The following is a 25192-nucleotide window of genomic DNA, read 5'->3' as shown; positions in this document are numbered from 1 at the left end:
CGCGATCATCACCCTTAAAAAGCCTCCACTGTGGTCGAGTCTTGGCTGGAACGTCGCCTTTCATGGACTTCTGCCTGCTTGCCTGCCTGCTTGCCTACCTGCCACTGAGCCGACTCCTGCTCTACCCGTGAGATCGGTTTCTTCAATAACGACTTGATTCTCCCTTACCTGGTTGTCCCGTCTGCTTTTGGGTTCGTTCCTGATACGTGACACTTTAAGTCATATTTTTACATTACAAACGTGACTTCTTGGACAGCAAAAGCGATAGGATGTGATGGAGTTTGTCATAAGATGAAAGTGGTGAAACAAGCTGACAACAGAAACAAGAAGGTCGGCGGCCAACTCATCTATGAAAAAGCTGCAAGACTCAAGCTTGACGGCTTACGGCCATACCAGCCTAAAATCGCCCGATCTCGTCCGATCTCGGAAGCTAAAGTAAGGTCGTGCCTGGTTAGTACCTGGATGGGAGACCGCCTGGGAATACCAGGTGCTGTAAGCCTTTTATTCCGCCCTACGATCATCTCAAAGTACTTTGATTTTCTTTTACTGAATTCCAATTGAAAAATCTGACGTATAGGTGAAACCAGACAAACATTTGGGTCAGAAACCAGTAAAAAGTCTTCTCAATGGCTGTATCTTAGTTAGCTTTATGTCACAGCCTCTCGCCCTCGACATCAAAGCGTTCGCGGTCACAGCCTCTCGCCCTTGACATCAAAGCGTTTGCCCCTGACACCTGCTGACCCCCCCTGTCACAGCCTCTCTCCCTGGAATTGCCTTGACATCTAAGCGTTCGCTGTCACAGCCTCTCGCCCTTGACATTAACGCGATCATCACCCTTAAAAAGCCTCCACTGTGGTCCAGTCTTGGCTGGAACGTCGCCTTTCATGGACTTCTGCCTGCTTGCCTGCCTGCTTGCCTACCTGCCACTGAGCCGACTCCAGCTCTACCCGTGAGATCGGTTACTTCAATAACGACTTGATTCTCCCTTACCTGGTTGTCCCGTCTGCTTTTGGGTTCGTTCCTGATACGTGACACTTTAAGTCATATTTTTACATTACAAACGTGACTTCTTGGACAGCAAAAGCGATAGGATGTGATGGAGTTTGTCATAAGATGAAAGTGGTGAAACAAGCTGACAACAGAAACAAGAAGGTCGGCGGCCAACTCATCTATGAAAAAGCTGCAAGACTCAAGCTTGACGGCTTACGGCCATACCAGCCTGATATCGCCCGATCTCGTCCGATCTCGGAAGCTAAAGTAAGGTCGGGCCTGGTTAGTACCTGGATGGGAGACCGCCTGGGAATACCAGGTGCTGTAAGCCTTTTATTCCGCCCTACGATCATCTCAAAGTTCTTTGATTTTCTTGTACTGAATTCCAATTGAAAAATCTGACGTATAGGTGAAACCAGACAAACATTCGGGTCAGAAACCAGTAAAAAGTCTTCTCAATGGCTGTACCTTAGTTAGCTTTATGTCACAGCCTCTCGCCCTCGACATCAAAGCGTTCGCGGTCACAGCCTCTCGCCCTTGACATCAAAGCGTTTGCCCCTGACACCTGCTGACCCCCCCTGTCACAGCCTCTCTCTCTGGACTTGCCTTGACATCTAAGCGTTCGCTGTCACAGCCTCTCGCCCTTGACATCAACGCGATCATCACCCTTAAAAAGCCTCCACTGTGGTCGAGTCTTGGCTGGAACGTCGCCTTTCATGGACTTCTGCCTGCTTGCCTGCCTGCTTGCCTACCTGCCACTGAGCCGACTCCTGCTCTACCCGTGAGATCGGTTACTTCAATAACGACTTGATTCTCCCTTACCTGGTTGTCCCGTCTGCTTTTGGGTTCGTTCCTGATACGTGACACTTTAAGTCATATTTTTAAATTACAAACGTGACTCCTTGGACAGCAAAAGCGATAGGATGTGATGGAGTTTGTCATAAGATGAAAGTGGGGAAACAAGCTGCCAACAGAAAGAAGAAGGTCGGCGGCCAACTCATCTATGAAAAAGCTGCAAGACTCAAGCTCGACGGCTTACGGCCATACCAGCCTGATAACGCCCGATCTCGTCCGATCTCGGAAGCTAAAGCAAGGTCGGGCCCGGTTAGTACCTGGATGGGAGACCGCCTGGGAATACCAGGTGCTGTAAGCCTTTTATTCCGCCCTACGATCATCTCAAAGTACTTTGATTTTCTTTTACTGAATTCCAATTGACAAATCTGACGTATAGGTGAAACCAGACAAACATTTGGGTCAGAAACCAGTAAAAAGTCTTCTCAATGGCTGTATCTTAGTTAGCTTTATGTCACAGCCTCTCGCCCTCGACATCAAAGCGATCGCGGTCACAGCCTCTCGCCCTTGACATCAAAGCGTTTGCCCCTGACACCTGCTGACCCCCTCTGTCACAGCCTCTCTCCCTGGACTTGCCTTGACATCAAAGCGTTCGCGGTCACAGCCTCTCGCCCTCGGCATCAAAGCGTTTGCCCCTGACGACCCCCCATGTCATAGCCTCTCTCCTTGGACTTGCCTTGACATCAAAGCGTTCGCTGTCACAGCCTCTCGCCCCTGACACCAGCTGGCCATCAAAGCAGTCAGCCGCTCTCCCTTGACATCAACGCGATCATCACCCTTAAAAAGCCTCCACTGTGGTCCAGTCTTGGCTGGAACGTCGCCTTTCATGGACTTCTGCCTGCCTGCCTGCTTGCCTACCTGCCACTGAGCCGACTCCTGCTCTACCCGTGAGATCGGTTTCTTCAATAAAAAGTTGATTCTTCCCTTACCTGGTTGTGCCGTCTGCTTTTGGGTTCGCTCCTGATACGTGACACTTTAAGTCATATTTTTACATTACAAACGTGACTTCTTGGACAGCAAAAGCGATAGGATGTGATGGAGTTTGTCATAAGATGAAAGTGGTGAAACAAGCTGACAACAGAAACAAGAAGGTCGGCGGCCAACTCATCTATGAAAAAGCTGCAAGACTCAAGCTTGACGGCTTACGGCCATAACAGCCTGATATCGTCCGATCTCGGAAGCTAAAGTAAGGTCGGGCCTGGTTAGTACCTGGATGGGAGACCGCCTGGGAATACCAGGTGCTGTAAGCCTTTTATTCCGCCCTACGATCATCTCAAAGTACTTTGATTTTCTTTTACGGAATTCCAATTGAAAAATCTGACGTATAGGTGAAACCAGACAAACATTTGGGTCAGAAACCAGTAAAAAGTCTTCTCAATGGCTGTATCTTAGTTAGCTTTATGTCACAGCCTCTCGCCCTCGACATCAAAGCGTTCGCGGTCACAGCCTCTCGCCCTTGACATCAAAGCGTTTGCCCCTGACACCTGCTGACCCCCCCTGTCACAGCCTCTCTCCCTGGACTTGCCTTGACATCTAAGCGTTCGCTGTCACAGCCTCTCGCCCTTGACATCAACGCGATCATCACCCTTAAAAAGCCTCCACTATGGTCCAGTCTTGGCTGGAACGTCGCCTTTCATGGACTTCTGCCTGCTTGCCTGCCTGCTTGCCTACCTGCCACTGAGCCGACTCCTGCTCTACCCGTGAGATCGGTTACTTCAATAAAAAGTTGATTCTTCCCTTACCTGGTTGTGCCGTCTGCTTTTGGGTTCGCTCCTGATACGTGACACTTTAAGTCATATTTTTACATTACAAACGTGACTTCTTGGACAGCAAAAGCGATAGGATGTGATGGAGTTTGTCATAAGATGAAAGTGGTGAAACAAGCTGACAACAGAAACAAGAAGGTCGGCGGCCAACTCATCTATGAAAAAGCTGCAAGACTCAAGCTTGACGGCTTACGGCCATACCAGCCTGATATCGCCCGATCTCGTCCGATCTCGGAAGCTAAAGTAAGGTCGGGCCTGGTTAGTACCTGGATGGGAGACCGCCTGGGAATACCTGGTGCTGTAAGCCTTTTATTCCGCCCTACGATCATCTCAAAGTACTTTGATTTTCTTTTACGGAATTCCAATTGAAAAATCTGACGTATAGGTGAAACCAGACAAACATTTGGGTCAGAAACCAGTAAAAAGTCTTCTCAATGGCTGTATCTTAGTTAGCTTTATGTCACAGCCTCTCGCCCTCGACATCAAAGCGTTCGCGGTCACAGCCTCTCGCCCTTGACATCAAAGCGTTTGCCCCTGACACCTGCTGACCCCCCCTGTCACAGCCTCTCTCCCTGGACTTGCCTTGACATCTAAGCGTTCGCTGTCACAGCCTCTCGCCCTTGACATCAACGCGATCATCACCCTTAAAAAGCCTCCACTGTGGTCGAGTCTTGGCTGGAACGTCGCCTTTCATGGACTTCTGCCTGCTTGCCTGCCTGCTTGCCTACCTGCCACTGAGCCGACTCCTGCTCTACCCGTGAGATCGGTTTCTTCAATAACGACTTGATTCTCCCTTACCTGGTTGTCCCGTCTGCTTTTGGGTTCGTTCCTGATACGTGACACTTTAAGTCATATTTTTACATTACAAACGTGACTTCTTGGACAGAAAAAGCGATAGGATGTGATGGAGTTTGTCATAAGATGAAAGTGGTGAAACAAGCTGACAACAGAAACAAGAAGGTCGGCGGCCAACTCATCTATGAAAAAGCTGCAAGACTCAAGCTTGACGGCTTACGGCCATACCAGCCTAAAATCGCCCGATCTCGGAAGCTAAAGTAAGGTCGGGCCTGGTTAGTACCTGGATGGGAGACCGCCTGGGAATACCAGGTGCTGTAAGCCTTTTATTCCGCCCTACGATCATCTCAAAGTACTTTGATTTTCTTTTACTGAATTCCAATTGAAAAATCTGACGTATAGGTGAAACCAGACAAACATTTGGGTCAGAAACCAGTAAAAAGTCTTCTCAATGGCTGTATCTTAGTTAGCTTTATGTCACAGCCTCTCGCCCTCGACATCAAAGCGTTCGCGGTCACAGCCTCTCGCCCTTGACATCAAAGCGTTTGCCCCTGACACCTGCTGACCCCCCCTGTCACAGCCTCTCTCCCTGGAATTGCCTTGACATCTAAGCGTTCGCTGTCACAGCCTCTCGCCCTTGACATTAACGCGATCATCACCCTTAAAAAGCCTCCACTGTGGTCCAGTCTTGGCTGGAACGTCGCCTTTCATGGACTTCTGCCTGCTTGCCTGCCTGCTTGCCTACCTGCCACTGAGCCGACTCCAGCTCTACCCGTGAGATCGGTTACTTCAATAACGACTTGATTCTCCCTTACCTGGTTGTCCCGTCTGCTTTTGGGTTCGTTCCTGATACGTGACACTTTAAGTCATATTTTTACATTACAAACGTGACTTCTTGGACAGCAAAAGCGATAGGATGTGATGGAGTTTGTCATAAGATGAAAGTGGTGAAACAAGCTGACAACAGAAACAAGAAGGTCGGCGGCCAACTCATCTATGAAAAAGCTGCAAGACTCAAGCTTGACGGCTTACGGCCATACCAGCCTGATATCGCCCGATCTCGTCCGATCTCGGAAGCTAAAGTAAGGTCGGGCCTGGTTAGTACCTGGATGGGAGACCGCCTGGGAATACCAGGTGCTGTAAGCCTTTTATTCCGCCCTACGATCATCTCAAAGTACTTTGATTTTCTTTTACTGAATTCCAATTGAAAAATCTGACGTATAGGTGAAACCAGACAAACATTTGGGTCAGAAACCAGTAAAAAGTCTTCTCAATGGCTGTATCTTAGTTAGCTTTATGTCACAGCCTCTCGCCCTCGACATCAAAGCGTTCGCGGTCACAGCCTCTCGCCCTTGACATCAAAGCGTTTGCCCCTGACACCTGCTGACCCCCCCTGTCACAGCCTCTCTCCCTGGAATTGCCTTGACATCTAAGCGTTCGCTGTCACAGCCTCTCGCCCTTGACATCAACGCGATCATCACCCTTAAAAAGCCTCCACTGTGGTCCAGTCTTGGCTGGAACGTCGCCTTTCATGGACTTCTGCCTGCTTGCCTGCCTGCTTGCCTACCTGCCACTGAGCCGACTCCAGCTCTACCCGTGAGATCGGTTACTTCAATAACGACTTGATTCTCCCTTACCTGGTTGTCCCGTCTGCTTTTGGGTTCGTTCCTGATACGTGACACTTTAAGTCATATTTTTACATTACAAACGTGACTTCTTGGACAGCAAAAGCGATAGGATGTGATGGAGTTTGTCATAAGATGAAAGTGGTGAAACAAGCTGACAACAGAAACAAGAAGGTCGGCGGCCAACTCATCTATGAAAAAGCTGCAAGACTCAAGCTTGACGGCTTACGGCCATACCAGCCTGATATCGCCCGATCTCGTCCGATCTCGGAAGCTAAAGTAAGGTCGGGCCTGGTTAGTACCTGGATGGGAGACCGCCTGGGAATACCAGGTGCTGTAAGCCTTTTATTCCGCCCTACGATCATCTCAAAGTACTTTGATTTTCTTTTACTGAATTCCAATTGAAAAATCTGACGTATAGGTGAAACCAGACAAACATTCGGGTCAGAAACCAGTAAAAAGTCTTCTCAATGGCTGTATCTTAGTTAGCTTTATGTCACAGCCTCTCGCCCTCGACATCAAAGCGTTCGCGGTCACAGCCTCTCGCCCTCGACATCAAAGCGTTCGCGGTCACAGCCTCTCGCCCTTGACATCAAAGCGTTTGCCCCTGACACCTGCTGACCCCCCCTGTCACAGCCTCTCTCCCTGGACTTGCCTTGACATCAAAGCGTTCGCGGTCACAGCCTCTCGCCCTTGGCATCAAAGCGTTTGCCCCTGACGACCCCCCATGTCATAGCCTCTCTCCTTGGACTTGCCTTGACATCAAAGCGTTCGCTGTCACAGCCTCTCGCCCCTGACACCAGCTGGCCATCAAAGCAGTCAGCCGCTCTCCCTTGACATCAACGCGATCATCACCCTTAAAAAGCCTCCACTGTGGTCCAGTCTTGGCTGGAACGTCGCCTTTCATGGACTTCTGCCTGCCTGCCTGCTTGCCTACCTGCCACTGAGCCGACTCCTCTGCTCTACCCGTGAGATCGGTTACTTCAATAAAAACTTGATTCTTCCCTTACCTGGTTGTGCCGTCTGCTTTTGGCTTCGTTCCTGATACGTGACACTTTAAGTCATATTTTTAAATTACAAACGTGACTCCTTGGACAGCAAAAGCGATAGGATGTGATGGAGTTTGTCATAAGATCAAAGTGGTGAAACAAGCTGACAACAGAAAGAAGAAGGTCGGCGGCCAACTCATCTATGAAAAAGCTGCAAGACTCCAGCTCGACGGCTTACGGCCATACCAGCCTGATAACGTCCGATCTCGGAAACTAAAGCAAGGTCGGGCCTGGTTAGTACCTGGATGGGAGACCGCCTGGGAATACCAGATGCTGTAAGCCTTTTATTCCGCCCTACGATCATCTCAAAGTACTTTGATTTTCTTTTACTGAATTCCAATTGAAAAATCTGACGTATAGGTGAAACCAGACAAACATTTGGGTCAGAAACCAGTAAAAAGTCTTCTCAATGGTTGTATCTTAGTTAGCTTTATGTCACAGCCTCTCGCCCTCGACATCAAAACGTTCGCGGTCACAGCCTCTCGCCCTTGACATCAAAGCGTTTGCCCCTGACACCTGCTGACCCCCCTGTCACAGCCTCTCTCACTGGACTTGCCTTGACATCTAAGCGTTCGCTGTCACAGCCTCTCGCCCTTGTCATCAACGCGATCATCACCCTTAAAAAGCCTCCACTGTGGTCCAGTCTTGGCTGGAACATCGCCTTTCATGGACTTCTGCCTGCCTGCCTGCCTGCCTGCTTGCCTACCTGCCACTGAGCCGACTCCTGCTCTACCCGTGAGATCGGTTACTTCAATAAAGACTTGATTCTCCCTTACCTGGTTGTCCCGTCTGCTTTTGGGTTCGTTCCTGATACGTGACACTTTAAGTCATATTTTTAAATTACAAACGTGACTCCTTGGACAGCAAAAGCGATGGGATGTGATGGAGTTTGTCATAAGATGAAAGTGGGGAAACAAGCTGCCAACAGAAATAAGAAGGTCGGCGGCCAAATCATCTATGAAAAAGCTGCAAGACTCAAGCTCGACGGCTTACGGCCATACCAGCCTGATAACGCCCGATCTCGTCCGATCTCGGAAGCTAAAGCAAGGTCGGGCCTGGTTAGTACCTGGATGGGAGACCGCCTGGGAATACCAGGTGCTGTAAGCCTTTTATTCCGCCCTACGATCATCTCAAAGTACTTTGATTTTCTTTTACTGAATTCCAATTGAAAAATCTGACGTATAGGTGAAACCAGACAAACATTTGGGTCAGAAACCAGTAAAAAGTCTTCTCAATGGCTGAATCTTAGTTAGCTTTATGTCACAGCCTCTCGCCCTCGACATCAAAGCGTTCGCGGTCACAGCCTCTCGCCCTTGACATCAAAGCGTTTGCCCCTGACACCTGCTGACCCCCCCTGTCACAGCCTCTCTCCCTGGACTTGCCTTGACAACTAAGCGTTCGCTGTCACAGCCTCTCGCCCTTGACATCAACGCGATCATCACCCTTAAAAAGCCTCCACTATGGTCCAGTCTTGGCTGGAACGTCGCCTTTCATGGACTTCTGTCTGCCTGCCTGCTTGCCTACCTGCCACTGAGCCGACTCCTGCTCTACCCGTGAGATCGGTTACTTCAATAAAAAGTTGATTCTTCCCTTACCTGGTTGTGCCGTCTGCTTTTGGGTTCGCTCCTGATACGTGACACTTTAAGTCATATTTTTACATTACAAACGTGACTTCTTGGACAGCAAAAGCGATAGGATGTGATGGAGTTTGTCATAAGATGAAAGTGGTGAAACAAGCTGACAACAGAAACAAGAAGGTCGGCGGCCAACTCATCTATGAAAAAGCTGCAAGACTCAAGCTTGACGGCTTACGGCCATACCAGCCTGATATCGCCCGATCTCGTCCGATCTCGGAAGCTAAAGTAAGGTCGGGCCTGGTTAGTACCTGGATGGGAGACCGCCTGGGAATACCAGGTGCTGTAAGCCTTTTATTCCGCCCTACGATCATCTCAAAGTACTTTGATTTTCTTTTACTGAATTCCAATTGAAAAATCTGACGTATAGGTGAAACCAGACAAACATTTGGGTCAGAAACCAGTAAAAAGTCTTCTCAATGGCTGTATCTTAGTTAGCTTTATGTCACAGCCTCTCGCCCTCGACATCAAAGCGTTCGCGGTCACAGCCTCTCGCCCTTGACATCAAAGCGTTTGCCCCTGACACCTGCTGACCCCCCCTGTCACAGCCTCTCTCCCTGGACTTGCCTTGACATCTAAGCGTTCGCTGTCACAGCCTCTCGCCCTTGACATCAACGCGATCATCACCCTTAAAAAGCCTCCACTGTGGTCCAGTCTTGGCTGGAACGTCGCCTTTCATGGACTTCTGCCTGCTTGCCTGCCTGCTTGCCTACCTGCCACTGAGCCGACTCCTGCTCTACCCGTGAGATCGGTTACTTCAATAACGACTTGATTCTCCCTTACCTGGTTGTCCCGTCTGCTTTTGGGTTCGTTCCTGATACGTGACACTTTAAGTCATATTTTTAAATTACAAACGTGACTCCTTGGACAGCAAAAGCGATAGGATGTGATGGAGTTTGTCATAAGATGAAAGTGGGGAAACAAGCTGCCAACAGAAAGAAGAAGGTCGGCGGCCAACTCATCTATGAAAAAGCTGCAAGACGCAAGCTTGACGGCTTACGGCCATACAAGCCTGATAACGCCCGATCTCGTCCGATCTCGGAAGCTAAAGTAAGGTCCGGCCTGGTTAGTACCTGGATGGGAGACCGCCTGGGAATACCAGGTGCTGTAAGCCTTTTATTCCGCCCTACGATCATCTCAAAGTACTTTGATTTTCTTTTACTGAATTCCAATTGAAAAATCTGACGTATAGGTAAAACCAGACAAATATTTGGGTCAGAAACCAGTAAAAAGTCTTCTCAATTTCTGTATCTTAGTTAGCTTTATGTCACAGCCTCTCGCCCTCGACATCAAAGCGTTCGCGGTCACAGCCTCTCGCCCTTGACATCAAAGCGTTTGCCCCTGACACCTGCTGACCCCCCCTGTCAGAGCCTCTCTCCCTGGACTTGCCTTGACAACTAAGCGTTCGCTGTCACAGCCTCTCGCCCTTGACATCGACGCGATCATCACCCTTAAAAAGCCTCCACTATGGTCCAGTCTTGGCTGGAACGTCGCCTTTCATGGACTTCTGCCTGCCTGCCTGCTAGCCTACCTGCCACTGAGCCAACTCCTGCTCTACCCGTGAGATCGGTTACTTCAATAAAAAGTTGATTCTTCCCTTACCTGGTTGTGCCGTCTGCTTTTGGGTTCGCTCCTGATACGTGTCACTTTAAGTCATATTTTTACATTACAAACGTGACTTCTTGGACAGCAAAAGCGATAGGATGTGATGGAGTTTGTCATAAGATGAAAGTGGTGAAACAAGCTGACAACAGAAACAAGAAGGTCGGCGGCCAACTCATCTATGAAAAAGCTGCAAGACTCAAGCTTGACGGCTTACGGCCATACCAGCCTGATATCGCCCGATCTCGTCCGATCTCGGAAGCTAAAGTAAGGTCGGGCCTGGTTAGTACCTGGATGGGAGACCGCCTGGGAATACCAGGTGCTGTAAGCCTTTTATTCCGCCCTACGATAATCTCAAAGTACTTTGATTTTCTTTTACTGAATTCCAATTGAAAAATCTGACGTATAGGTGAAACCAGACAAACATTTGGGTCAGAAACCAGTAAAAAGTCTTCTCAATGGCTGTATCTTAGTTAGCTTTATGTCACAGCCTCTCGCCCTCGACATCAAAGCGTTCGCGGTCACAGCCTCTCGCCCTTGACATCAAAGCGTTTGCCCCTGACACCTGCTGACCCCCCCTGTCACAGCCTCTCTCCCTGGACTTGCCTTGACATCTAAGCGTTCGCTGTCACAGCCTCTCGCCCTTGACATCAACGCGATCATCACCCTTTAAAAGCCTCCACTGTGGTCCAGTCTTGGCTGGAACGTCGCCTTTCATGGACTTCTGCCTGCTTGCCTGCCTGCTTGCCTACCTGCCACTGAGCCGACTCCTGCTCTACCCGTGAGATCGGTTACTTCAATAACGACTTGATTCTCCCTTACCTGGTTGTCCCGTCTGCTTTTGGGTTCGTTCCTGATACGTGACACTTTAAGTCATATTTTTAAATTACAAACGTGACTCCTTGGACAGCAAAAGCGATAGGATGTGATGGAGTTTGTCATAAGATGAAAGTGGGGAAACAAGCTGCCAACAGAAAGAAGAAGGTCGGCGGCCAAATCATCTATGAAAAAGCTGCAAGACTCAAGCTCGACGGCTTACGGCCATACCAGCCTGATAACGCCCGATCTCGTCCGATCTCGGAAGCTAAAGCAAGGCCCGGCCTGGTTAGTACCTGGATGGGAGACCGCCTGGGAATACCAGGTGCTGTAAGCCTTTTATTCCGCCCTACGATCATCTCAAAGTACTTTGATTTTCTTTTACTGAATTCCAATTGAAAAATCTGACGTATAGGTAAAACCAGACAAACATTTGGGTCAGAAACCAGTAAAAAGTCTTCTCAATGGCTGTATCTTAGTTAGCTTTATGTCACAGCCTCTCGCCCTCGACATCAAAGCGTTCGCGGTCACAGCCTCTCGCCCTTGACATCAAAGCGTTTGCCCCTGACACCTGCTGACCCCCCCTGTCAGAGCCTCTCTCCCTGGACTTGCCTTGACAACTAAGCGTTCGCTGTCACAGCCTCTCGCCCTTGACATCAACGCGATCATCACCCTTAAAAAGCCTCCACTATGGTCCAGTCTTGGCTGGAACGTCGCCTTTCATGGACTTCTGCTTGCCTGCCTGCCTGCTTGCCTACCTGCCACTGAACCGACTCCTGCTCTACCCGTGAGATCGGTTACTTCAATAAAAAGTTGATTCTTCCCTTACCTGGTTGTGCCGTCTGCTTTTGGGTTCGCTCCTGATACGTGACACTTTAAGTCATATTTTTACATTACAAACGTGACTTCTTGGACAGCAAAAGCGATAGGATGTGATGGAGTTTGTCATAAGATGAAAGTGGGGAAACAAGCTGACAACAGAAACAAGAAGGTCGGCGGCCAACTCATCTATGAAAAAGCTGCAAGACTCAAGCTTGACGGCTTACGGCCATACCAGCCTGATATCGCCCGATCTCGGAAGCTAAAGTAAGGTCGGGCCTGGTTAGTACCTGGATGGGAGACCGCCTGGGAATACCAGGTGCTGTAAGCCTTTTATTCCGCCCTACGATCATCTCAAAGTACTTTGATTTTCTTTTACTGAATTCCAATTGAAAAATCTGACGTATAGGTGAAACCAGACAAACATTTGGGTCAGAAACCAGTAAAAAGTCTTCTCAATGGCTGTATCTTAGTTAGCTTTATGTCACAGCCTCTCGCCCTCGACATCAAAGCGTTCGCGGTCACAGCCTCTCGCCCTTGACATCAAAGCGTTTGCCCCTGACACCTGCTGACCCCCCCTGTCACAGCCTCTCTCCCTGGACTTGCCTTGACATCTAAGCGTTCGCTGTCACAGCCTCTCTCCCTTGACATCAACGCGATCATCACCCTTAAAAAGCCTCCACTGTGGTCCAGTCTTGGCTGGAACGTCGCCTTTCATGGACTTCTGCCTGCTTGCCTGCCTGCTTGCCTACCTGCCACTGAGCCGACTCCTGCTCTACCCGTGAGATCGGTTACTTCAATAACGACTTGATTCTCCCTTACCTGGTTGTCCCATCTGCTTTTGGGTTCGTTCCTGATACGTGACACTTTAAGTCATATTTTTAAATTACAAACGTGACTCCTTGGACAGCAAAAGCGATAGGATGTGATGGAGTTTGTCATAAGATGAAAGTGGGGAAACAAGCTGCCAACAGAAACAAGAAGGTCGGCGGCCAACTCATCTATGAAAAAGCTGCAAGACTCAAGCTCGACGGCTTACGGCCATACCAGCCTGATAACGCCCGATCTCGTCCGATCTCGGAAGCTAAAGCAAGGTCGGGCCTGGTTAGTACCTGGATGGGAGACCGCCTGGGAATACCAGGTGCTGTAAGCCTTTTATTCCGCCCTACGATCATCTCATAGTACTTTGATTTTCTTTTACTGAATTCCAATTGAAAAATCTGACGTATAGGTGAAACCAGACAAACATTTGGGTCAGAAACCAGTAAAAAGTCTTCTCAATGGCTGTATCTTAGTTAGCTTTATGTCACAGCCTCTCGCCCTTGACATCAAAGCGTTCGCGGTCACAGCCTCTCGCCCTTGACATCAAAGCGTTTGCCCCTGACACCTGCTGACCCCCCCTGTCACAGCCTCTCTCCCTGGACTTGCCTTGACATCTAAGCGTTCGCTGTCAAAGCCTCTCGCCCTTGACATCAACGCGATCATCACCCTTAAAAAGCCTCCACTGTGGTCCAGTCTTGGCTGGAACGTCGCCTTTCATGGACTTCTGCCTGCTTGCCTGCCTGCCTGCTTGCCTACCTGCCACTGAGCCGACTCCTGCTCTACCCGTGAGATCGGTTACTTCAATAAAGACTTGATTCTCCCTTACCTGGTTGTCCCGTCAGCTTTTGGGTTCGTTCCTGATACGTGACACTTTAAGTCATATTTTTAAATTACAAACGTGACTCCTTGGACAGCAAAAGCGATAGGATGTGATGGAGTTTGTCATAAGATGAAAGTGGTGAAACAAGCTGCCAATAGAAAGAAGAAGGTCGGCGGCCAACTCATCTATGAAAAAGCTGCAAGACTCAAGCTTGACGGCTTACGGCCATACCAGCCTGATAACGCCCGATCTCGTCCGATCTTGGAAGCTAAAGTAAGGTCCGGCCTGGTTAGTACCTGGATGGGAGACCGCCTGGGAATACCAGGTGCTGTAAGCCTTTTATTCCGCCCTACGATCATCTCAAAGTACTTTGATTTTCTTTTACTGAATTCCAATTGAAAAATCTGACGTATAGGTGAAACCAGACAAACATTTGGGTCAGAAACCAGTAAAAAGTCTTCTCAATGGCTGTATCTTAGTTAGCTTTATGTCACAGCCTCTCGCCCTCGACATCAAAGCGTTCGCGGTCACAGCCTCTCGCCCTTGACATCAAAGCGTTTGCCCCTGACACCTGCTGACCCCCCCTGTCACAGCCTCTCTCCCTGGACTTGCCTTGACATCTAAGCGTTCGCTGTCACAGCCTCTCGCCCTTGACATCAACGCGATCATCACCCTTTAAAAGCCTCCACTGTGGTCCAGTCTTGGCTGGAACGTCGCCTTTCATGGACTTCTGCCTGCTTGCCTGCCTGCTTGCCTACCTGCCACTGAGCCGACTCCTGCTCTACCCGTGAGATCGGTTACTTCAATAACGACTTGATTCTCCCTTACCTGGTTGTCCCGTCTGCTTTTGGGTTCGTTCCTGATACGTGACACTTTAAGTCATATTTTTAAATTACAAACGTGACTCCTTGGACAGCAAAAGCGATAGGATGTGATGGAGTTTGTCTTAAGATGAAAGTGGGGAAACAAGCTGCCAACAGAAAGAAGAAGGTCGGCGGCCAAATCATCTATGAAAAAGCTGCAAGACTCAAGCTTGACGGCTTACGGCCATACCACTCTGATAACTTCCGGGTTGGCGTGGTGGCGGCGGAGCGGACGAAAAAGACATTAAATCGACGGGGAAACGAGAGCAGTCTCTGAAAATCACGTTTCTAACTCCCCCCCAGCAGCTTTCTGCTGCACGGGGGAAACTTTTGTGGCTTTAGAAGCACGAAAATGGCACAGACGGCAAGGACACTCGGACCGGACAAGACTTACGACGACGGGCAGACGGACAAACAAAATGGAGGTATAGCGGCGGAAACAAAGAAGCCCCAGCAGGACGCGAATCCGACTGAGGCAGAAAGCGTGATGGAGAAGGGGGAGAGAGGAGAATTTGTGGTGGTGGAGAGTCGAGCGGAGAAACGAAAAGAGAGACGAGGTGGAGGGGCCACAGCAATGGGGTTGGTGAAAGAGACGGCGGTCGCAGCGGAAGCGGCGGGGAGGGAGGGGGAAGGGAGAGAGATGGATAGAGACCTGGTGGTTAATGTGGACGTGGAGGGAGAAGACAAAATCTCCATGATGGAGCTTCTGCGTGCGGTTGACAACACGTGTGGGAGAGTATTGGGCTGCAGGTCGAAAAGCGACAAGCGATGGGAGCTCACGATGAGTAACCCGAAAGGGAAAACAAGACTGCTGGACGGCTTCAAGATTAGAAACTCCAGAGTGGTGGCATCGGAAGTTACGAGGGACACCAGGATCGTCTCCTTTTTGAACCTTCCCCTGTATGTCACAGACAATCAAATTGTTACTAAACTGAAGCAGTGGGGCGTGGAGCCGGTGTCTCCTATCAAGCGGAGGAAGTGGGCCGGGACGGACGTTTTTGACGGGACGAGATTCCTCAAAGTCCGTTTCAATGAAAATGTCTCCTCTTTACCTTACAGCACCAAATTTGAGACGCTGGAAGGGATTGAATACTTCAGAGTGCTGCACGATAATCAATCTAAAGTTTGCAGGCTGTGCCTCCAGCCCGGACACATCCTACGGGAGTGCCCGGAGTTCAAGTGCTTCAAGTGCGGGGAGATCGGACACTACGCACGAGAATGCGCAGCCATGCCTGGAGCAGATCCCAAAGAGGAGACAGAGAGGGACACCGGCGAGGGAGTGGAGGACGGGGCAGAAGAGACGGAGACAGGAAATCATCCTGATGGCATTGCGACTGATGGCGAAGCAGAGGGGCCCCAGTCAGCTGCACGCCATGAGATGGAGGAGGAGAGCGAGGTCGAGGAGGAAGAGGAGGAGGAGGAGAAAAGAGGAAGCGGCGGTTTGACTACGGCCTCTGAGAGGGTGGGGAGGATGCCGACGAGCGTCTCCACTCTGGCGCACGGGTCGCTGAGGGGTCAGGCTGTAACAACATCAGGGGACAGGAGCCGCAGCAACCAGAGGGAGGGCAGTTCGGCCAGCCTTGCGTCCTTGCCTTGCGGGCAGCCGGGGCAGAGAGGGCCTCTACACGGGCAGGGGAGTGAGAGACGACAGCCGAACCCTAAGGCTTCGGAATGGGATGGAGTTAGTAAGGGGAGGGAAGAGGGAACAAGCAGAAAGGGCAAGACTAAGAGGGGTAAATAATAATGGACTGAAAAGGGTGTGCATCATGTTTTTTGTTTGGGGATTATTTTTCTCTGTCTTTCCCACTCACCATGGTCAAAATAGCATCATTCAACGTACGTGGACTACGTGACATGGACAAGTTCACTAAAGTCGTAAAAATGTGTGATGCAGAAATAATCTGTCTCCAAGAAACCCACTGGGACACTGACTGTGAAACTCAGTGCAAGAAAAGGTGGCCTGGATCCTACTTTTCAAGCCATGGGACTCAGCGGGCACGAGGAGTAAGCATCATGGTGAGTAGCCACATTGAGGCTGATGCCACTCTAATAGACAAAGACATTGGGGGGAGGTGGGTTAAAGTGGGCTTTGTTTTTGAAGACACTGTCTACAAATTACTGAACATTTATGCGCCCAACCACGAGGGGGACAGGTCTTCTTTCTTTCGAGAATTGAATATCATAGCTAAAGACTGTGACATCATAGTTGGGGATTTCAATGTCAAGATGAGCAGGCTTGACATTAGCGATAACGGTAGCTATAAACACGACTGTTCTAGAGCGGCCCTGAATCTGTTTATGGCCAAGAATAATTTCTGTGATTTATGGAGAACCAGAAATCCCATAACACGAGAGTACTCGAGAGTACAGCCACAAATGGACACTGTACGGCAAAGTCGGATTGATTTTTGTTTAGTCAAGAAACCGCAGATCGACCTTTTCGATACTGTGCGCTATTGTTTAAATTTCATTAGTGATCATGCCATCCTGCGTGTGGGAATGGGGGGTAAAAGGAGGGGGAGGGGGGGAGGCGTGTGGCACCTTAATGCTAGCCTGCTGAACAGAAGGGATTATGTTGAATGCATCTCTAAAGTGATCTCATTTGAATGTTCACAGCCTGAGTTTGGGGAAAATATCATAGAGGGGTGGGAGAAATTAAAAGTGAGAATTAAACAAAAAAGTATTCAGTTTGCGAAAAGATTGAACTTTAAAACTAGAGAAAAAGAAAGATCATTAAGAAATACAATTGCTAAATTAAATGCACAACCGGTTGTCAATGTTGAAAGGCTTGTGAATATTCAAAATGAAATAAATGAAATTGAAAGGATAAAATGTGAAGGTGCTATAGTGAGGAGCCGTGCTCAATATGCAGTAGAAGGGGAGAAAAGTACAGCTTTTTTCCTCAACTTGGAAAAAAGGAAACAAAATCAGTGTTATTTGCAAGAAATCAAAAATAAAGAAGGTAAAGTAGTGACCAATTTCGTAGACATTCTGGAAACAGTACAAACTTTTTATAGTGACTTGTTTAAAACTGAGAGTTCAGACATACAAGCTACAAATGACATATTGGAAGAGATGACTGCTAAATTAAATGATGAGGATAAATCAGCGTGTGAACAGGAAATAACTGAGGAAGATATAGAGTGTGCAATAAATCAAATGATGTCAAATAAAAGCCCAGGTAGTGATGGGTTGACGGCAAACTTCTATAAAGCTTTCTGCAACACGCTCAAACCAACACTACTGAAATTGTATAAAACAATGGAAAAAGAACAGAAGGTACCGGAGTCAATGACTCTAGGCTTGATCACTTTAATTTTTAAGAAAGGGGAGAAGGATGACCTAACAAATTATAGGCCCATTACTCTGTTGAACAATGACTACAAAATACTAATGAAAATATTGGCAAACAGAGTCAAACAAATATTACATACAATAATAGAAGCCACCCAGGCTTATAGTGTGCCAGGGAGAGAAGTCACTGACACAGTACGCACCATAAGAGATGTGGTGGAGTATTTAAAAGAGACAGATCAAGCAGGTGTCCTTCTGGCCATTGACTTCAATAAAGCCTTTGACCGAGTAGAGCATCAATTTATGTTTAATGTACTGGAGAAGGTAGGTTTTGGAGACAGATTTCTAACTTGGGTAAAATTATTATATAGCAAAGCTACAGGTAAGGTCAAATGCAACGGTGCAACCACTGATGCGTTTCCTCTGGAAAGGTCGGTCAGACAAGGCTGTCCACTATCCTCAATCCTGTACACAATAATAGCAGAGCCACTAGGAATTCTATTAAAACAAGACAAGGGTATTAGAGGTATTGAGTTACCAGGGGGAGGATCCTGTGTCGTCCAGCAATTTGCTGATGACACCACCCTAACAGTAAAGGACATGGCAAGCATAGAGAGAGCAATGGCAGTAATAAACATGTACGGTCGAGCCTCTGGCTCCCGCATAAATGTAGGTAAGTCAGAAATCATGTTCATTAACATGGCTGAGCCTCAGCAGGAGACCACACCTTTTAAAATACAAAGCAAGCATATAAAAATTCTAGGTACCTACATCGGTAAAGATGTAGTGGCAGCTCGTGATCTGTCATGGACGGAAATTATTAGTAAAATAGAAAAATGTCTAAATTATTGGAAACTGAGAGACCTAAAACTCAAAGGTAGAGTAGTGGTTCTAAACAACTTAATATTGTCAAAACTAAACTATACATTAGCAGTTATAGAACTACCCTTATGGGTATTAAACAGAATAAATGAAATTATAACCAATTTTTTGTGGAGGGCAAAAGTAAGTAAAATAGCACGAAAAACATTAATAAGTAAGTACAGAGAGGGAGGACTTCAATTAGTAGATATAGAAAGCAAAAAAAGGGCGTTCAGGATCAAAACTGTGCAAAAATATCTGTGTGACTCCACAGCCCACGGCTGGAAAAGCCTGATGGCTTACTTCATAAACAAGGTATTTCACATAGGCGATTTTGTGCTGCTGATGCAACTAAAGCGACCGATGATGGCGGGGCTTCCAGGTTTCTATAGAGAAGTCCTGTCCGCTCACGCGGAATTTCTAAAGCATATAGACTATGCATGTGACTCGGTAAACGTCATCAGAGAAATGCCAATCTTTCTAAATAAGAAAATTCAAAAGACAGGTAAGCTTCTATGTAATAATGACATGTTAACAGCAGGTTTGGTCCAGTTGAAGGACGTCATGTATGAACTGATGCCGGGTTTTCTCCCCCCCCAAGCCATATATGACAGTATAAAGGAGATAAACTATGAGGCCAAAATTACGGAGACAACAAGCTATTATAACGACTTAAAGGGAAGCATCCCAAAAGAATGGCGGACAACCATAGAGCAGAGAGTGGTACAGAACAGAGAGGGGAAGCTCCCAGCCATGTTGGTGGAGCAAGGAGGAGAGTGGAGGAGTATACACAGGTTGACAAGCAAACAGATCTATGGAAAGTTTCTGGCACAGGCGTCGCAACGTCCGACCTCTCTGCCGTTCTGGGGCAAAGTTATGCCCAATTTGAATGTGGGACAAATCTGGGGACAATGGAGGGTGAGAGGGAACAGCATTGAGGCAGAAGACAACGACTACAAAATCCGACACAACAAAGTGTTCACTAACGTTATTCTGCACCAATTTGACAAGGGGGTCGGCAGGGAGTGCGACGTCTGTGGCCTGCTGCCTGAAACACTATTGCACATGTACCGCCACTGCTCGGAGCTGGCGAGCTTCTTTGAAACCCTGAAAAAGTGCTTAGTCAACAAACTGGGATTAATTTGGGACAGCGGGGATTCGTGGGATGTATTCTTTGTGTTTGGAGTGTGGGAGAAGAGCAGGGTGAAGAACGCAGCGCTGTGCAAATTCCTCTTAAGTCACGCCCGGTGGGCCGTCAAATCACGTCGGAACATTGCGCACTTTGAACGCAGAATCATCCCGGTTTGGAACATTTTCAAAAACATGGTCAAAAAACAAACACATTACAGACTGACGCACGGCGATGCGGACTTCACCCGGCTCTTCATCAGAGACAGCCATCTCCTCTCCCTCAACAGGAGGGGGGAGATTGTGTGGAACTGGTGAGGGAGGGAGGGAGGGAGGGAGGGAGGGGAGGAAAAAGTCTGAAATGATGTGAACGGAAAATGATGATTATTGGAAGTGTAAATATAAACAAAGTTAAAGACGCGTTACGGTTTTCTTTTAACTTTCTCTGTTATGTTTTATTGAAGTTAAGGGGAGGATGGGATCATTCTGTTTAATGTGGAATGTGTGTCATTTAAAATCTCAAAGTGGTGTTTTAATGTCACTTTCTTTTAAAAACACAGTCTAAGGTTTGTTCAAAAGGGCTGATTTGTTTCATTTTCTGTTCTGATTCCAAAGCGCTGATTTAAGTTGATGATTTGGAAAGCATGGCTTTATTTTATGTATAAAGAGAGACGGATACTATCTTGTGTAAGCGAAACAAAGTGTAAAACAAATGTAACAATGTGGAATTGATGGACAATACATGCAATCAAAAATGTATTTTTGTTCCCAAAAATATATTTTCATAATAAAAGACAAAAAAAAATAACGCCCGATCTCGTCCGATCTTGGAAGCTAAAGTAAGGTCCGGCCTGGTTAGTACCTGGATGGGAGACCGCCTGGGAATACCAGGTGCTGTAAGCCTTTTATTCCGCCCTACGATAATCTCAAAGTACTTTGATTTTCTTTTACTGAATTCCAATTGAAAAATCTGACGTATAGGTGAAACCAGACAAACATTTGGGTCAGAAACCAGTAAAAAGTCTTCTCAATGGCTGTATCTTAGTTAGCTTTATGTCACAGCCTCTCGCCCTCGACATCAAAGCGTTCGCGGTCACAGCCTCTCGCCCTTGACATCAAAGCGTTTGCCCCTGACACCTGCTGACCCCCCCTGTCACAGCCTCTCTCCCTGGACTTGCCTTGACATCTAAGCGTTCGCTGTCACAGCCTCTCGCCCTTGACATCAACGCGATCATCACCCTTTAAAAGCCTCCACTGTGGTCCAGTCTTGGCTGGAACGTCGCCTTTCATGGACTTCTGCCTGCTTGCCTGCCTGCTTGCCTACCTGCCACTGAGCCGACTCCTGCTCTACCCGTGAGATCGGTTACTTCAATAACGACTTGATTCTCCCTTACCTGGTTGTCCCGTCTGCTTTTGGGTTCGTTCCTGATACGTGACACTTTAAGTCATATTTTTAAATTACAAACGTGACTCCTTGGACAGCAAAAGCGATAGGATGTGATGGAGTTTGTCATAAGATGAAAGTGGGGAAACAAGCTGCCAACAGAAAGAAGAAGGTCGGCGGCCAAATCATCTATGAAAAAGCTGCAAGACTCAAGCTCGACGGCTTACGGCCATACCAGCCTGATAACGCCCGATCTCGTCCGATCTCGGAAGCTAAAGCAAGGTCGGGCCTGGTTAGTACCTGGATGGGAGACCGCCTGGGAATACCAGGTGCTGTAAGCCTTTTATTACGCCCTACGATCATCTCAAAGTACTTTGATTTTCTTTTACTGAATTCCAATTGAAAAATCTGACGTATAGGTGAAACCAGACAAACATTTGGGTCAGAAACCAGTAAAAAGTCTTCTCAATGGCTGTATCTTAGTTAGCTTTATGTCACAGCCTCTCGCCCTTGACATCAAGGCGTTCGCGGTCACAGCCTCTCGCCCTTGACATCAAAGCGTTTGCCCCTGACACCTGCTGACCCCCCCTGTCACAGCCTCTCTCCCTGGACTTGCCTTGACATCTAAGCGTTCGCTGTCAAAGCCTCTCGCCCTTGACATCAACGCGATCATCACCCTTCAAAAGCCTCCACTGTGGTCCAGTCTTGGCTGGAACGTCGCCTTTCATGGACTTCTGCCTGCTTGCCTGCCTGCCTGCTTGCCTACCTGCCACTGAGCCGACTCGTGCTCTACCCGTGAGATCGGTTACTTCAATAAAGACTTGATTCTCCCTTACCTGGTTGTCCCGTCTGCTTTTGGGTTCGTTCCTGATACGTGACACTTTAAGTCATATTTTTAAATTACAAACGTGACTCCTTGGACAGCAAAGCGATAGGATGTGATGGAGTTTGTCATAAGATGAAAGTGGTGAAACAAGCTGCCAATAGAAAGAAGAAGGTCGGCGGCCAACTCATCTATGAAAAAGCTGCAAGACTCAAGCTTGACGGCTTACGGCCATACCAGCCTGATAACGCCCGATCTCGTCCGATCTTGGAAGCTAAAGTAAGGTCCGGCCTGGTTAGTACCTGGATGGGAGACCGCCTGGGAATACCAGGTGCTGTAAGCCTTTTATTCCGCCCTACGATCATCTCAAAGTACTTTGATTTTCTTTTACTGAATTCCAATTGAAAAATCTGACGTATAGGTGAAACCAGACAAACATTTGGGTCAGAAACCAGTAAAAAGTCTTCTCAATTTCTGTATCTTAGTTAGCTTTATGTCACAGCCTCTCGCCCTCGACATCAAAGCGTTCGCGGTCACAGCCTCTCGCCCTTGACATCAAAGCGTTTGCCCCTGACACCTGCTGACCCCCCCTGTCAGAGCCTCTCTCCCTGGACTTGCCTTGACAACTAAGCGTTCGCTGTCACAGCCTCTCGCCCTTGACATCAACGCGATCATCACCCTTAAAAAGCCTCCACTATGGTCCAGTCTTGGCTGGAACGTCGCCTTTCATGGACTTCTGCCTGCCTGCCTGCTTGCCTACCTGCCACTGAGCCGACTCCTGCTCTACCCGTGAGATCGGTTACTTCAATAAAAAGTTGATTCTTCCCTTACCTGGTTGTGCCGTCTGCTTTTGGGTTCGCTCCTGATACGTGACACTTTAAGTCATATTTTTACATTACAAACGTGACTTCTTGGACAGCAAAAGCGATAGGATGTGATGGAGTTTGTCATAAGATGAAAGTGGTGAAACAAGCTGCCAACAGAAAGAAGAAGGTCGGCGGCCAACTCATCTATGAAAAAGCTGCAAGACTCAAGCTTGACGGCTTACGGCCATACCAGCCTGATATCGCCCGATCTCGGAAGCTAAAGTAAGGTCGGGCCTGGTTAGTACCTGGATGGGAGACCGCATGGGAATAACAGGTGCTGTAAGCCTTTTATTCCGCCCTACGATCATCTCAAAGTACTTTGATTTTCTTTTACTGAATTCAAATTGAAAAATCTGACGTATAGGTGAAACCAGACAAACATTTGGGTCAGAAACCAGTAAAAAGTCTTCTCAATGGCTGTATCTTAGTTAGCTTTATGTCACAGCCTCTCGCCCTCGACATCAAAGCGTTCACGGTCACAGCCTCTCGCCCTTGACATCAAAGCGTTTGCCCCTGACACCTGCTGACCCCCCCTGTCACAGCCTCTCTCCCTGGACTTGCCTTGACATCTAAGCGTTCGCTGTCACAGCCTCTCGCCCTTGACATCAACGCGATCATCACCCTTAAAAAGCCTCCACTGTGGTCCAGTCTTGGCTGGAACGTCGCCTTTCATGGACTTCTGCCTGCTTGCCTGCCTGCTTGCCTACCTGCCACTGAGCCGACTCCTGCTCTACCCGTGAGATCGGTTACTTCAATAACGACTTGATTCTCCCTTACCTGGTTGTCCCGTCTGCTTTTGGGTTCGTTCCTGATACGTGACACTTTAAGTCATATTTTTAAATTACAAACGTGACTCCTTGGACAGCAAAAGCGATAGGATGTGATGGAGTTTGTCATAAGATGAAAGTGGGGAAACAAGCTGCCAACAGAAAGAAGAAGGTCGGCGGCCAAATCATCTATGAAAAAGCTGCAAGACTCAAGCTCGACGGCTTACGGCCATACCAGCCTGATAACGCCCGATCTCGGAAGCTAAAGCAAGGTCGGGCCTGGTTAGTACCTGGATGGGAGACCGCCTGGGAATACCAGGTGCTGTAAGCCTTTTATTCCGCCCTACGATCATCTCAAAGTACTTTGATTTTCTTTTACTGAATTCCAATTGAAAAATCTGACGTATAGGTGAAACCAGACAAACATTTGGGTCAGAAACCAGTAAAAAGTCTTCTCAATGGCTGTATCTTAGTAAGCTTTATGTCACAGCCTCTCGCCCTCGACATCAAAGCGTTCGCGGTCACAGCCTCTCGCCCTTGACATCAAAGCGTTTGCCCCTGACACCTGCTGACCCCCCCTGTCAGAGCCTCTCTCCCTGGACTTGCCTTGACAACTAAGCGTTCGCTGTCACAGCCTCTCGCCCTTGACATCAACGCGATCATCACCCTTAAAAAGCCTCCACTATGGTCCAGTCTTGGCTGGAACGTCGCCTTTCATGGACTTCTGCCTGCTTGCCTGCCTGCTTGCCTACCTGCCACTGAGCCGACTCCTGCTCTACCCGTGAGATCGGTTACTTCAATAAAAAGTTGATTCTTCCCTTACCTGGTTGTGCCGTCTGCTTTTGGGTTCGCTCCTGATACGTGACACTTTAAGTCATATTTTTACATTACAAACGTGACTTCTTGGACAGCAAAAGCGATAGGATGTGATGGAGTTTGTCATAAGATGAAAGTGGTGAAACAAGCTGCCAACAGAAAGAAGAAGGTCGGCGGCCAACTCATCTATGAAAAAGCTGCAAGACTCAAGCTTGACGCCTTACGGCCATTCCAGCCTGATAACGCCCGATCTCGTCCGATCTCGGAAGCTAAAGTAAGGTCCGGCCTGGTTAGTACCTGGATGGGAGACCGCCTGGGAATACCAGGTGCTGTAAGCCTTTTATTCCGCCCTACGATCATCTCAAAGTACTTTGATTTTCTTTTACTGAATTCCAATTGAAAAATCTGACGTATAGGTGAAACCAGACAAACATTTGGGTCAGAAACCAGTAAAAAGTCTTCTCAATTTCTGTATCTTAGTTAGCTTTATGTCACAGCCTCTCGCCCTCGACATCAAAGCGTTCGCGGTCACAGCCTCTCGCCCTTGACATCAAAGCGTTTGCCCCTGACACCTGCTGACCCCCCCTGTCAGAGCCTCTCTCCCTGGACTTGCCTTGACAACTAAGCGTTCGCTGTCACAGCCTCTCGCCCTTGACATCAACGCGATCATCACCCTTAAAAAGCCTCCACTGTGGTCCAGTCTTGGCTGGAACGTCGCCTTTCATGGACTTCTGCCTGCTTGCCTGCCTGCTTGCCTACCTGCCACTGAGCCGACTCCTGCTCCACCCGTGAGATCGGTT

The 25192-nt window shown here is 48.2% G+C and overlaps 10 non-coding genes and 10 pseudogenes across 10 annotated transcripts; all 20 read left to right on the top strand.

Annotated features, from left to right (window-relative positions):
• The first annotated feature begins 379 nt into the window (after window positions 1-379).
• Window positions 380-499, top strand: LOC130129256 (5S ribosomal RNA; annotated as a pseudogene).
• Window positions 500-1201: 702 nt separating this feature from the next.
• On the top strand, window positions 1202-1321 carry LOC130129207 (5S ribosomal RNA). Its single transcript, XR_008811988.1, has one exon. It is a non-coding gene; the product is annotated as a 5S ribosomal RNA (ribosomal RNA).
• A 702-nt stretch (window positions 1322-2023) lies between these two features.
• On the top strand, window positions 2024-2143 carry LOC130129410 (5S ribosomal RNA). The gene has a single exon (XR_008812017.1). It is a non-coding gene; the product is annotated as a 5S ribosomal RNA (ribosomal RNA).
• Window positions 2144-3795: 1652 nt separating this feature from the next.
• Window positions 3796-3915, top strand: LOC130129208 (5S ribosomal RNA). Its single transcript, XR_008811989.1, has one exon. It is a non-coding gene; the product is annotated as a 5S ribosomal RNA (ribosomal RNA).
• A 702-nt stretch (window positions 3916-4617) lies between these two features.
• LOC130129322 (5S ribosomal RNA) lies at window positions 4618-4727 on the top strand (annotated as a pseudogene).
• Window positions 4728-5429: 702 nt separating this feature from the next.
• LOC130129206 (5S ribosomal RNA) lies at window positions 5430-5549 on the top strand. The gene has a single exon (XR_008811987.1). It is a non-coding gene; the product is annotated as a 5S ribosomal RNA (ribosomal RNA).
• A 702-nt stretch (window positions 5550-6251) lies between these two features.
• Window positions 6252-6371, top strand: LOC130129205 (5S ribosomal RNA). The gene has a single exon (XR_008811986.1). It is a non-coding gene; the product is annotated as a 5S ribosomal RNA (ribosomal RNA).
• Window positions 6372-8064: 1693 nt separating this feature from the next.
• On the top strand, window positions 8065-8184 carry LOC130129355 (5S ribosomal RNA). Its single transcript, XR_008812008.1, has one exon. It is a non-coding gene; the product is annotated as a 5S ribosomal RNA (ribosomal RNA).
• A 699-nt stretch (window positions 8185-8883) lies between these two features.
• Window positions 8884-9003, top strand: LOC130129204 (5S ribosomal RNA). Its single transcript, XR_008811985.1, has one exon. It is a non-coding gene; the product is annotated as a 5S ribosomal RNA (ribosomal RNA).
• Window positions 9004-9705: 702 nt separating this feature from the next.
• LOC130129257 (5S ribosomal RNA) lies at window positions 9706-9825 on the top strand (annotated as a pseudogene).
• A 699-nt stretch (window positions 9826-10524) lies between these two features.
• Window positions 10525-10644, top strand: LOC130129203 (5S ribosomal RNA). Its single transcript, XR_008811984.1, has one exon. It is a non-coding gene; the product is annotated as a 5S ribosomal RNA (ribosomal RNA).
• A 702-nt stretch (window positions 10645-11346) lies between these two features.
• LOC130129222 (5S ribosomal RNA) lies at window positions 11347-11466 on the top strand (annotated as a pseudogene).
• A 703-nt stretch (window positions 11467-12169) lies between these two features.
• Window positions 12170-12279, top strand: LOC130129352 (5S ribosomal RNA; annotated as a pseudogene).
• Window positions 12280-12981: 702 nt separating this feature from the next.
• Window positions 12982-13101, top strand: LOC130129344 (5S ribosomal RNA). The gene has a single exon (XR_008812007.1). It is a non-coding gene; the product is annotated as a 5S ribosomal RNA (ribosomal RNA).
• Window positions 13102-13807: 706 nt separating this feature from the next.
• Window positions 13808-13927, top strand: LOC130129305 (5S ribosomal RNA; annotated as a pseudogene).
• A 7414-nt stretch (window positions 13928-21341) lies between these two features.
• LOC130129332 (5S ribosomal RNA) lies at window positions 21342-21461 on the top strand. The gene has a single exon (XR_008812006.1). It is a non-coding gene; the product is annotated as a 5S ribosomal RNA (ribosomal RNA).
• Window positions 21462-22166: 705 nt separating this feature from the next.
• Window positions 22167-22286, top strand: LOC130129304 (5S ribosomal RNA; annotated as a pseudogene).
• A 699-nt stretch (window positions 22287-22985) lies between these two features.
• Window positions 22986-23095, top strand: LOC130129393 (5S ribosomal RNA; annotated as a pseudogene).
• A 702-nt stretch (window positions 23096-23797) lies between these two features.
• LOC130129316 (5S ribosomal RNA) lies at window positions 23798-23907 on the top strand (annotated as a pseudogene).
• A 703-nt stretch (window positions 23908-24610) lies between these two features.
• LOC130129313 (5S ribosomal RNA) lies at window positions 24611-24730 on the top strand (annotated as a pseudogene).
• Window positions 24731-25192: the final 462 nt, after the last annotated feature.

This window comes from Lampris incognitus, chromosome 18 (assembly GCF_029633865.1).
Source record: "Lampris incognitus isolate fLamInc1 chromosome 18, fLamInc1.hap2, whole genome shotgun sequence".
Classification (NCBI taxonomy): Eukaryota; Metazoa; Chordata; class Actinopteri; order Lampriformes; family Lampridae; genus Lampris; species Lampris incognitus.
The sequence above is the reverse complement of the archived record's forward strand: the minus strand, read 5'-3'. Positions and strand labels throughout refer to the sequence as shown.